Source organism: Anoplolepis gracilipes, chromosome 4 (assembly GCF_047496725.1).
Source record: "Anoplolepis gracilipes chromosome 4, ASM4749672v1, whole genome shotgun sequence".
NCBI classification, from domain to species: domain Eukaryota; kingdom Metazoa; phylum Arthropoda; class Insecta; order Hymenoptera; family Formicidae; genus Anoplolepis; species Anoplolepis gracilipes.
In genome coordinates, this window is record NC_132973.1 from 15,959,370 (window position 1) to 15,969,818 (window position 10,449).

General features: G+C 29.0%; 1 pseudogene; it reads left to right on the top strand.

Annotated features, from left to right (window-relative positions):
• The first annotated feature begins 1,630 nt into the window (after positions 1 to 1,630).
• Positions 1,631 to 7,204, top strand: LOC140664754 (uncharacterized; annotated as a pseudogene).
• The last annotated feature ends 3,245 nt before the right edge of the window (positions 7,205 to 10,449 follow it).

A 10,449-nucleotide genomic window follows, 5' to 3' on the forward strand; every position in this document is an offset into this window, starting at 1 on the left:
TTCCAAAACATTATAATAAAATATTTTTTCCTTTACTTTTTGAGTTATAAAGCTCCAAAGTATTTTGATAAAAATACAAAATATCTCTAAAATATTCACTTTCCGATAGTCTTATCTTACATGATCCGACTAGTCAAGGCAAGATCCGAGCATGATCCAACAAATCAAGGCAACATTTGGACATGATCCAGTGAGTAAAGGCAAGATAAGACTATTGGAAAGTAAATATTTTTCGAGATATTTTGTATTATTATCAAATACTTTGAAATTATAAAACTGGAAAAGTATTTTTATAACTCGAAAAGTACTCAATAAAAATATTTTATTATAGTATTTTGGAAAGCTCTCGAGGTAAGCTATAAGAATATGTAATGAAAAATAGTAGATTTCATTTACGAAATTGAAGGTGACCTTCACGTGACCTTCAAATAATTATTCAATGTTAAACCAATGATAACATCTTATAGCCCTCTCAAAACCATACAACTTTTGTCTGAAACATTTTTCTCTAAAATCAAAAATAAGAAAGTTATTTGGGGTACACTTTTAAAATGGATCACTCTGTACATATATAGGGTATCCCCGAATTAGCAGATCAATTCTCGTGAGTAGATAGAGCGTGTTAAACTGAAGAGAAAAATCTTATATCATTTTGCTAAATTCGCAATAATTAATGAGATATAAATTAATAAAGATCGGCTAATACGTGCCAGGATAAGCCCGCGGCGCGAAGGAGTCTCCTACTTGTTACTTGATACTAGGCGCACGGCGAAGCAGTAGGCGGAGCGCTTTACAAAGGACGTACAAAGGACGTACTGAAAGAGACATGTATAGTGCGCGCTGCGTTTATGTCTTGCCGCGCGCCTAGTGTCAGGTAACAACTGGAAGGTTTCTTTGCGCCGCGCGCTTATACTGGCACGGATTGGCCGATCTTTATTAATTTATATCTCATTAATTATTGCGAATTTAGCAAAATGATATAAGACTTTTGTTTTTAGTTTAACACGCTCTATCTACCCACGAGAGTTGATCTGGCAATTCAGGGACACCCTGTATACAGGGTAATTCAGAACAACCCAGGTGTCCTTGCAAAAATGTATTCCTGAGTTAATTTTGAAACAATTTTTCTTTTACGAAAATTTTGTCCAGAGTTTACTTTTTAAATTATAAGGTGCCGTCACATGCGACGTAACTTGCGTAAGCGTAACCTGCGTATTCTAGTAATTTAACAGAAGTTACGCCATTCTGAAAGTTCTCATTCACATGGCGCGTATTTTGTTAAATTCGCGTAAAGCGTAACTAGTAACTCTATAAAACTACCCAATAACAAATCAGGCCTTCTGTTATACAATAGATCATAAATATTAAGTAAATTCTTAATTGGTTAGGTTAGGTTAGGTTGTGGATATTTAGACGTATTGCTAAATACGCGTCATGAGAATTAGATACTTTGTATATAAAAATGTGTGTAGTCATATGCATGATGTAAATAAATCAGACTTTTGCTAAAATTTTTTCGTTTTTTCTCTTCTAATAATAATACATTTATTTACTCAGATTTGCTTCTAAATAAGGTAATGACATTTATTCATTAACATTATGTGCATATATACAGGGTTGGGAAGTAACGCGTTACTTGTAACGCCGTTACCGTTACCGTTACTTATTTTTGGTAATGATCGTTACTTTTTTCTATGTGTAACGGTAACGGTAACGTCGTTACTTTTTTATAATAACGGTAACGAATTTAACGTTATTTTTATCGTTACTTTAGTTATCTTTGTTCAATAAATCACACGCTGGTCATGCGCATTAGGGCGCTGAAGGTATCACATGAGAAGTTTATCGATGTTTCTATCCTATATAATCGATCTTTGTTGGAAAGCAACAGTTGGCTTACATAGTTGTGTACATACAGTGATCGTTGATGATCGTCTTGGTGAGAGCCAAAGGGTGTGTTCCATATGAACGCTCACGCGCTGTAAGCGCTCACGCTTATAAGCGCTATTTTCAATCGTTCCGTTTGCTGCTTAAGCGCTTAAAATTGCAAACGGAAAGTTGTTCTTTTTGGGTGCATGAGCATCGTGAGCATGTAAAAATGGCGGAAAAACAAATTGTTCTTTTGTGTTCGCTAATTGTAATAATGTTCGAAATATTGTTTGATGACGATGGAGATTCTTTAAAACTTAATACAGAAGTAGAAAACATTCTTTTAATTCTTAATAAGTATCGCGAGAAAACTGCAATATTACGCTTAAAGAATTACGTAGAAAAGATCTTACCATCATATACCGATGTACAATTTAAATCACATTTTAGTTATTAATCAAATATTAACCATATATTAATCACATTACAATTTAAATCCATTTTTCTGTTCACCATGCAATACCACGGGTGCGTTCCATATGAACGCTCACGCGCTGTAAGCGCTCACGCTTTTGCTGCCCTACCTCGATGAAATAAGCATTTGTTAGCACAAGTTATGACATCACAGTGACGTCATTAATACGTTTATAAGCGCTTATAACTCCAAATGGAACAGCGTAAGCAATGCTTATAAGCGCTTTAAGCGTGTAAGCGTCCAAAAGGAACGCACCCAAAGAGTAAAAAGAAACAGGAGGGAATGTATCGGTGGTGGGGGCTAGCAAAATCGCTGACAGAAGCCGCCATTTTGAGTGTCCACTTTTTTGACGCTTATTATCGTCTGCTACTGTTGTCAGATAGACACATGTGCGTATTATTTTGAACAATTATTAAATCTAAAAAAAAATAGTGAAATAAAATTATGGTGCATTGTCAAGCCTGTGGCATAACAACAACAGCGCGAAATTATGGGATAACATTTCATCGGTTAATAATTGTTATCAATATAATAACAAGATTTTAATTTTTTGAAGATTATGTTTTATTTAGATATACTATTTAAAGGACAGTAAACAATGTTAAAATTTCAATATTATTAATATATATTATTTTATTTGTTGCATATTAAAATTATATATTTCAATTTAATCTTATTGAGTTGATTTTATTAAAAATATTAAGTATATTCTATATTTATATTTAAAACTTTGTTCTTCCAACATCTTCGAAAAGCCATTCAATTTTGGCGCCCATAAGCAGCCATTTTGAGTGTCCACTTTTATGCTGGTATAGGCATTTCCGTCCATTTAGCTTGAGCCATATGCTCCCTCCTGTTTCTTTTTACTCTTTAGTGAGAGCCGTGAGAAGTAAGACAAGTCAGAACGCGCGTGTCAGTGCGCGCGAAGTTATATACTTTATTTGTTTCCTTTCCTTTTATTCTTTCTCAATTTTTACTCTACTCCCGCTATTTCTTTGTGCCTGATTTAGGCTTTTTGGTTTTAACGTGTGCAATTTGTGTTATAAACGTTGTGAAATAAGAAATAATGAGTTTAAAGTTTTCACTGAAAACATGAATGAAATGATAAATGAAAAGGATAATACGGATAGCACACGACATTTTGACATTAAAATATGGTCAGTTTGAACCAAATATGACATGATGTAATGATGTAAAAATGACTGAAAAATGACGGACTAATGTCACAGACCGATGACGACATTTCAAGACGTTAAAAAGACGTGACTTCATGACCATTTTAGATCTATTAGTGACGTTTTAATGACATATTTGATCATGAATCTTTTCCTCTAGCATGAACTCGTGATGAAAAATGAAAAATTCATTCACAAATATTGAATTTGTTAATGAAACTTTTCATTTTTCATAAGTTCACGCTAGAGGAAAAGATTCATGATCAAATGTCATGATAAAGTCCCAAGTTATAGAGGAAATTTATGTTAGGGCCTTGAGGTATAGAGAATTGTGAATATCAAAATTATACACAAAATTGTTTGAATAATTTAAGATATTATAAAAAATTAAATGAGTTAAAATATAGTAATACTTAGGCAATTTATAATAATGACTTAAGAATCATGATATTATGACATTCTTTTACAACATCATTAAGACGTCACAAAAAAGACGTTTTAAATTATTAGACATTATTTGGTCACGTGACGTCATTGAACCAGAAATGACCAGTTTTTGACGTCAAAATAACATGTGCTTGCTACCTGGGTACGTCCTCGAATGTAATAAGTAAAAAAACAGACACATTGTCAAACAAAAAAATGCCATGGCCGACATTCTCCGAAGTGTTTATTTTTCGACTCATTTGTAGTAATGAAAACAACTTCGCATTTTCTTGCAAATTCTGCGTAGGTGAAAGAATCCTACATGCTAATAAAAGTTCATCGGCGAATTTAAAAAAGCATGTAAATGTAAGTTTTCTTTTCAATATTAAAATCAATATTATATATTTCAATATTGTATGTATTTTTATATTATTATTTCTCTGTCATAAAATGTATAAAATTATGTATTTGTGCATTTATATAATATTATGTATTTTTGTACATGTGTGATGTATACACTATATATAGATATCAAAATTATTTTTTCGTTATTTTTTGAATTTTGTATTTATATTAGTCTTTTTATTTATTTATGTATTATGTACATAATACTCTAATATTTAATATATTATAAATTATTAGGCAAAACACCCTCAATATTTACAAAATATAGAAAAAGCAAAATGTTCTCTTGTAAAACGACGAAATGAGGATATAATTGATAATTGTAATACAATAAAACAACAATGATTGGAACGTTGGTGTCAGGAAAATCAGCAATAACTCAAAACATGTTAGATAAAAACATACTACGATTTATTATTGAAGATCTTCAACTCCTCTCGATTGTAGATAGCCTAGCTTTTATCAAATTAGAGAGAAGCGGACTGCCATCATCTATTAGAATAATGTCCAGAAAAACAGTAAAAGAAAAACTTCACCAAGAATTTTGTCAAATGAAAATGGCTCTCGAAAACAAATTGGTTGAGCTATAGAAATAGTATTAACTACAGCGGACCTATGGAGTAAAATGAAAAGGTTAAATATATAATTTTATAACTTTATATGTAATTTTATATTTTATAAGTGAAAGTTTTATATTAATAGTGATATTACAATATTAAAAATGTATGGTTTTGCTCTTTAAGATTTTATTAATTAATATATCTAAATGTTTTTGTAGAAGCTATTTAGGAATAACAGTACATTGGATTAATCCCACAACGTTAAAAAGAGAATCGGCTGCAATGGGTTTTCGAAGAGTAAAAGGAAAGCACATTTATGACGTTTTAGTTAAAGCTATTAATTCTATCTTTTTAGAATATCACATTCAAAATAAAGTTTGCTGTACCGCTACTGATAGTGGATCAAACTTTATGAAAGTGTTTCGGTAATATTTTATGATAATATATACATTTCAACATTTTGTTTTTGCAGTATTTAATATATATAGTAAAATATTTGGTTTAACACACACACATACACACATATAAAATAAATCAATATTTTTTAGGACTTTCGAGAAAGATGAGGATGAAGAATCTATAATAGAATTTCACACTCAAAGTGATTTATTAATTATGAGCGAAGAAGAAAGTGGTATAGATACAAAAGAAATGATCACTCTTCCAGCACATCACAGATGTGTTAGTCATTTACTAAATCTAATTGCTACAAAAGATTCAAAAAATGCCTTGGATGATAATATATTATATAAAAGAAAATACAGAACGGTATTTGCAAAGTTAACAAAACTGTGGAACAAACAGAATCAGTCAACACAGATAGTGGATAAAATAAAAAAAAACATGTAGTATTTATTTCAAAATCCCTGTTATTATAAGGTAAAATAATTTTCTATTGTTTCTATTCATAAATATAATTTTTAAAAATAATAAATTAACATTTCTAATTCATTAATTTCATATTTTATAGATGGAATTCTACATTTGATTCTGTAGTTTAACTCGTAAAGCTCCTAAAACATAATCCAGAAAATGTAAACCAATGTCTTGACTACTGCAACCTGCAAAGATTGATCAATAATGAAATAAAATTTTTAGAAGAATATATTGCCAAGTAAGAATAAAATATACATAAATTTAACATAAATTGATAAAATAAATTTAACAATTTTTATTAATTATTATTTATAATTATTTTGTATACAGTATTTATGTGTATAACTATTATAAAATGTAAGTTTTATATTTTAATGTTTGATTTGATTTTTAAGGTAATGGAACCTTTGGCACGAGCGTTGGACATATTACAAAGTGAAAACGGTATGTACATGGGGTACTTATTACCAGTTTTAAACACTTTACGAGAAAAATTAGAAACCTTAAGCGCGGAAGGAGTTATTACAGAATGTCATTCACTGGTTACTTCAATTCAACAAGGATTAACTAAAAGTTATGAGATAATGTAATAAATAAAAAAGTTTATATAAAACTTGATAAAAACTCTAAAAATAATAATTAAATGTAAAGGAATTAAAGCACGTAAATATATGTATTTAGTGAGTTCCAAATTCCAAGTAATACGCAGAATTAACATTAATAAATAATAACTAAATAACAAATAATATTTATAATAATAAGTATTAATTTTTTAAGTAAATAATGGACGTATTCCCAGTGTTATATTACTAATTTTTTTACACTCAATGTTAAATTGGTTTTAAAAGTAAAAGCCAATCACATGTCACTGCACCGAAAAAAATCTCATTTCAAGAATATACCACTTATTTTTAGAATATCTTCCTTTAAAATAAGCGCCAAGAGGATTTTCTTAACTAAAGACAGAAATCCTCTAAAAAATAGAAAAGTATTAGATATTCTTAATATGTAAGAATATATATACACTTCTAGTCTTGAGGTTTTCGTGGCCATTAGAATTATCTAAACTTGGGACTTCCGGATGGATGCCGCGTGATTAAACAGCGTAATGCACGCAATGACGTTTTGTAAACGTTGGAGTTTGCATCTTCAGGGCTAAGAGCCCTGATACTGAGTTCTCTTAGGTTGAGGTTCTTATATCTTGCGAGAGGTTTTTCTATCTACAGGAAAAATATACCGTTATGCCCTCTAGTGGTCTAAGCACAAATAGGGTTTGTATGATACAATTTAAGAATATTTTCTTTATTTCATATACTATTCTTAACAAAAAATCATTAGAGGAGAATATTCTGAATTTTTTAGAATATTTTATTGGAGGAAAGTTTTAGAAGGAATTCTTCTAAAATAGAGAATATAATTTTTTCGGTATGCTAAGCAGTTGAGTTTGCTAAATGTGTACAATTATATAATTATATATCCATTAAATTTAGAATAAAAAATAAAAGTAAAAGTAAAAAATAACATAATAATATTTTTAACATTTGTGTTTTTGTATGCTAATAAGATAATAATCAATTTTAGATTTTGTATATTGTACGAAAAAAAAAGAATTAATAATTACAGCTTGCTTGCATCCAAAATTCAAGTTAAATTGGTTGACCTATATTGGAAATAATAAAATACTTGCTACAAGCTATTTAGAAGATTTATTAGGAATCCGATCAAACGGAAATTTGCCAGATACTAATATACAAACTGTTGATCCTGATGATGATTTTTTTAATTTTCGTCAAAAAATACATTCTGAAGAAGAAGAATTGCAACAATTTTTAAAATCAAATGACTCCAATATTGAGATGTTAAATAATTATTCAAAATTGAAAAAATATTTTATTAAGTACAATACCACTTCCAAGTAATGTATCAGTGGAACGATTACTATTCAGCTGTGTTCTGTATTAACACCACAAAGAGGCCATCTTAATGATGACACAATAGAATATCAACTTCTTCTAAAAATAAATATAAATTTTCGATAAACTGTACAAGTTGTCACCCTAGATTCTTATAAAAGTATGTACTATAAGTTAAATTTATTATATTTTATAAATTACAAAGAAAATCTATTTAAAAAAAATAACATGAGAGCCTAATATATATCTTATTAACAAATAAATTTATTTTGTTTCAGCATTACAAAAACTACAGTTTATGAAACTGTAACAAAATATAATTTATAAAATGTACAAGAAGTGTACATGAAGTAAACAAGAAAAAAATCGCACGATAATGAAACTGCAAGACTGATTCAAGTATTAATAGTTTTTTTATTTGTGTTTTATTTTATTCTTTATGTTATTCCTAAATAAAACAACAGAGTAAAGTCTGTTAGATGGTTTATGATGCTTTCATATTAACAATTTAAAGATTTTAGTTATTATAGTTATTAATGTGATATTAATTATTAATTATACATGTAATTAGAAGCGCAAGGTTTATTTTATTTCGCAAGAAGATTAATGTCAATACTGATATGTATGTATATATATACATATATATACACACACATATTAGTATTGACATTAATCTTCTTTATATTTCGGCATAATATATATTTGGCATGTAAATATAAAATAAATATAATATAAAAACATAAATATTTTATATTATTTTAATATTGTATAATATTTAATATTGAAAAATAATTTATGTTACATTTTATGGTTCTGGCACACTGGATTTTTCTTAAATATTAAACTGCAGAATGAGCAATATCCAATGAGAGCTATGCTTTCGAATGTAATACCTAGAAAAACAGAGCTCTCGTTGAATATCGCTTATTGCGTCCAATGTGCAGAGAAACATTAATTTGCTTATTCTGCTATTTACTGCTGAAATTTTATAGCACTGGTCTAATTTGTTAACTGCGAGATGCGCGAATCCAGAAAAAAAGTTTTTCTTCTATTCCTTTGTGGTCTTTTTCTCATTCCACAATTAACGAATAAGTTGGACCCAGTGTGTATGTAACGTATAGATTTTCAATACTGGCAGTGAATATTGGAATATCTTTAATAACAGCAAAAAAATAACATAAAAGTAACGAAAAAGTAACGAATCGTTACTTTCTTAGTAACGGTAATGGTAACGCGTTACTTTTTAGAATTAGTAACGAGTAACGGTAACGAATTACTTTTTACAAAAAGGTAACGGTAACGGTAACGCGTTACTTTTATGAAGTAACGTTCCCAACTCTGCATATATATCAATTAATATTTAATAAGATATAAAAAATATATTAATACTTTATTAATATTATAATAATCTTATTATTATAATATTAATAAAATTGGTAATTATTTACTATAGGAGAGGCAGCTCCAATGACCTTGATCTTCACATATATTGTCAAGGTCACTGTCCTGAGTAATGTTCGAATGTTTTAGCCGTCGCTCGTTATTTCTTAAAAAGTTATTAACAAAGAAAGTTTGACAAATAGGATATTATTATTCGTTCGTAGGAGTACTTATATAATATCTTATTAATATAAATTGACGCAAATGCTATTTTGGTTCATTCCGGGTTACATATGGGGGAAAATTTATTAGTTTCACATAAGCTCTATTAAAAAATATCATGATAGATTACATTATACTCATAGGACAAAGTTGAATGAGCTATTAAAGAAGAAATTTTCTTTTGATATGAAGAAAATAAGGCCGATAGAATATAGTGTCGTCATGGATAATGATAGGTTGCATCCTATATCATACACACAGAATCATTCAGAAATTGTGAATGATTCCTCTTTAAACATACATATAGAAGCAAAAAATTTTTCTAGGAATACTAATCATTCTCTAGAATAAACTAATAAAAACTGGTTTATCAATTTGACAAACGTAGAAATTCGTTCAAATGTTTCCAATCTCCTACAGTTGGGAAGCAATTTCTGCCTCCCAAATAAGGATAAAAAAATTGCTATCCATGAATTCATAAAAGATATTGAAAGCGGGGGTAAAAGAAATAACATCTTGAATTTACCGACAATCCGTAACATAGTCATTCCTCAATTTAAAAAATTTTTACATAACAAAAGTAAAAAAGACTTAATACAACAAATATTATTTGAGATGCAAAAAACAACAAAAAAATTTTGTTTTGACAATCCGAACATCATATTCACTCGCGCAGACAAAGGCAACGTTACAGTTGCATTAGATAGAACAAATTATATCAGAAAGGTAGAGATAGTACTGGAAGATAAAAATAGTTATTCTGTGATCAAGAACAATCCGTGTGTAAAAATAGAGAGGGATCTAAATAACTTGTTGAAAAAATGGTTAAAAAAAGACTTGATTTCAAAAAAGGAATACTATTGACTACATTCCAGTCTAGATTCCCTATTACCAAAAGCCTATGGTTTTCCTGAGATATACAAAGAAGACATTCCATTCAGAATCATTGTCTCGTCTATTTACGGCATTATATTCATTAGCTTTGTTCATACATAAAATACTTCTAAAGAGCGTGCTGAAAGCAAAAAGCCATGTGAACAACAGTTTTGAATTATACAGTGAACTTTCAGGCAGTATAATTGATAGTAAGGACGTTTGGATTTCTTTGGATGTAGTTTCACTATTTACAAATGTACCATTGGATCTTG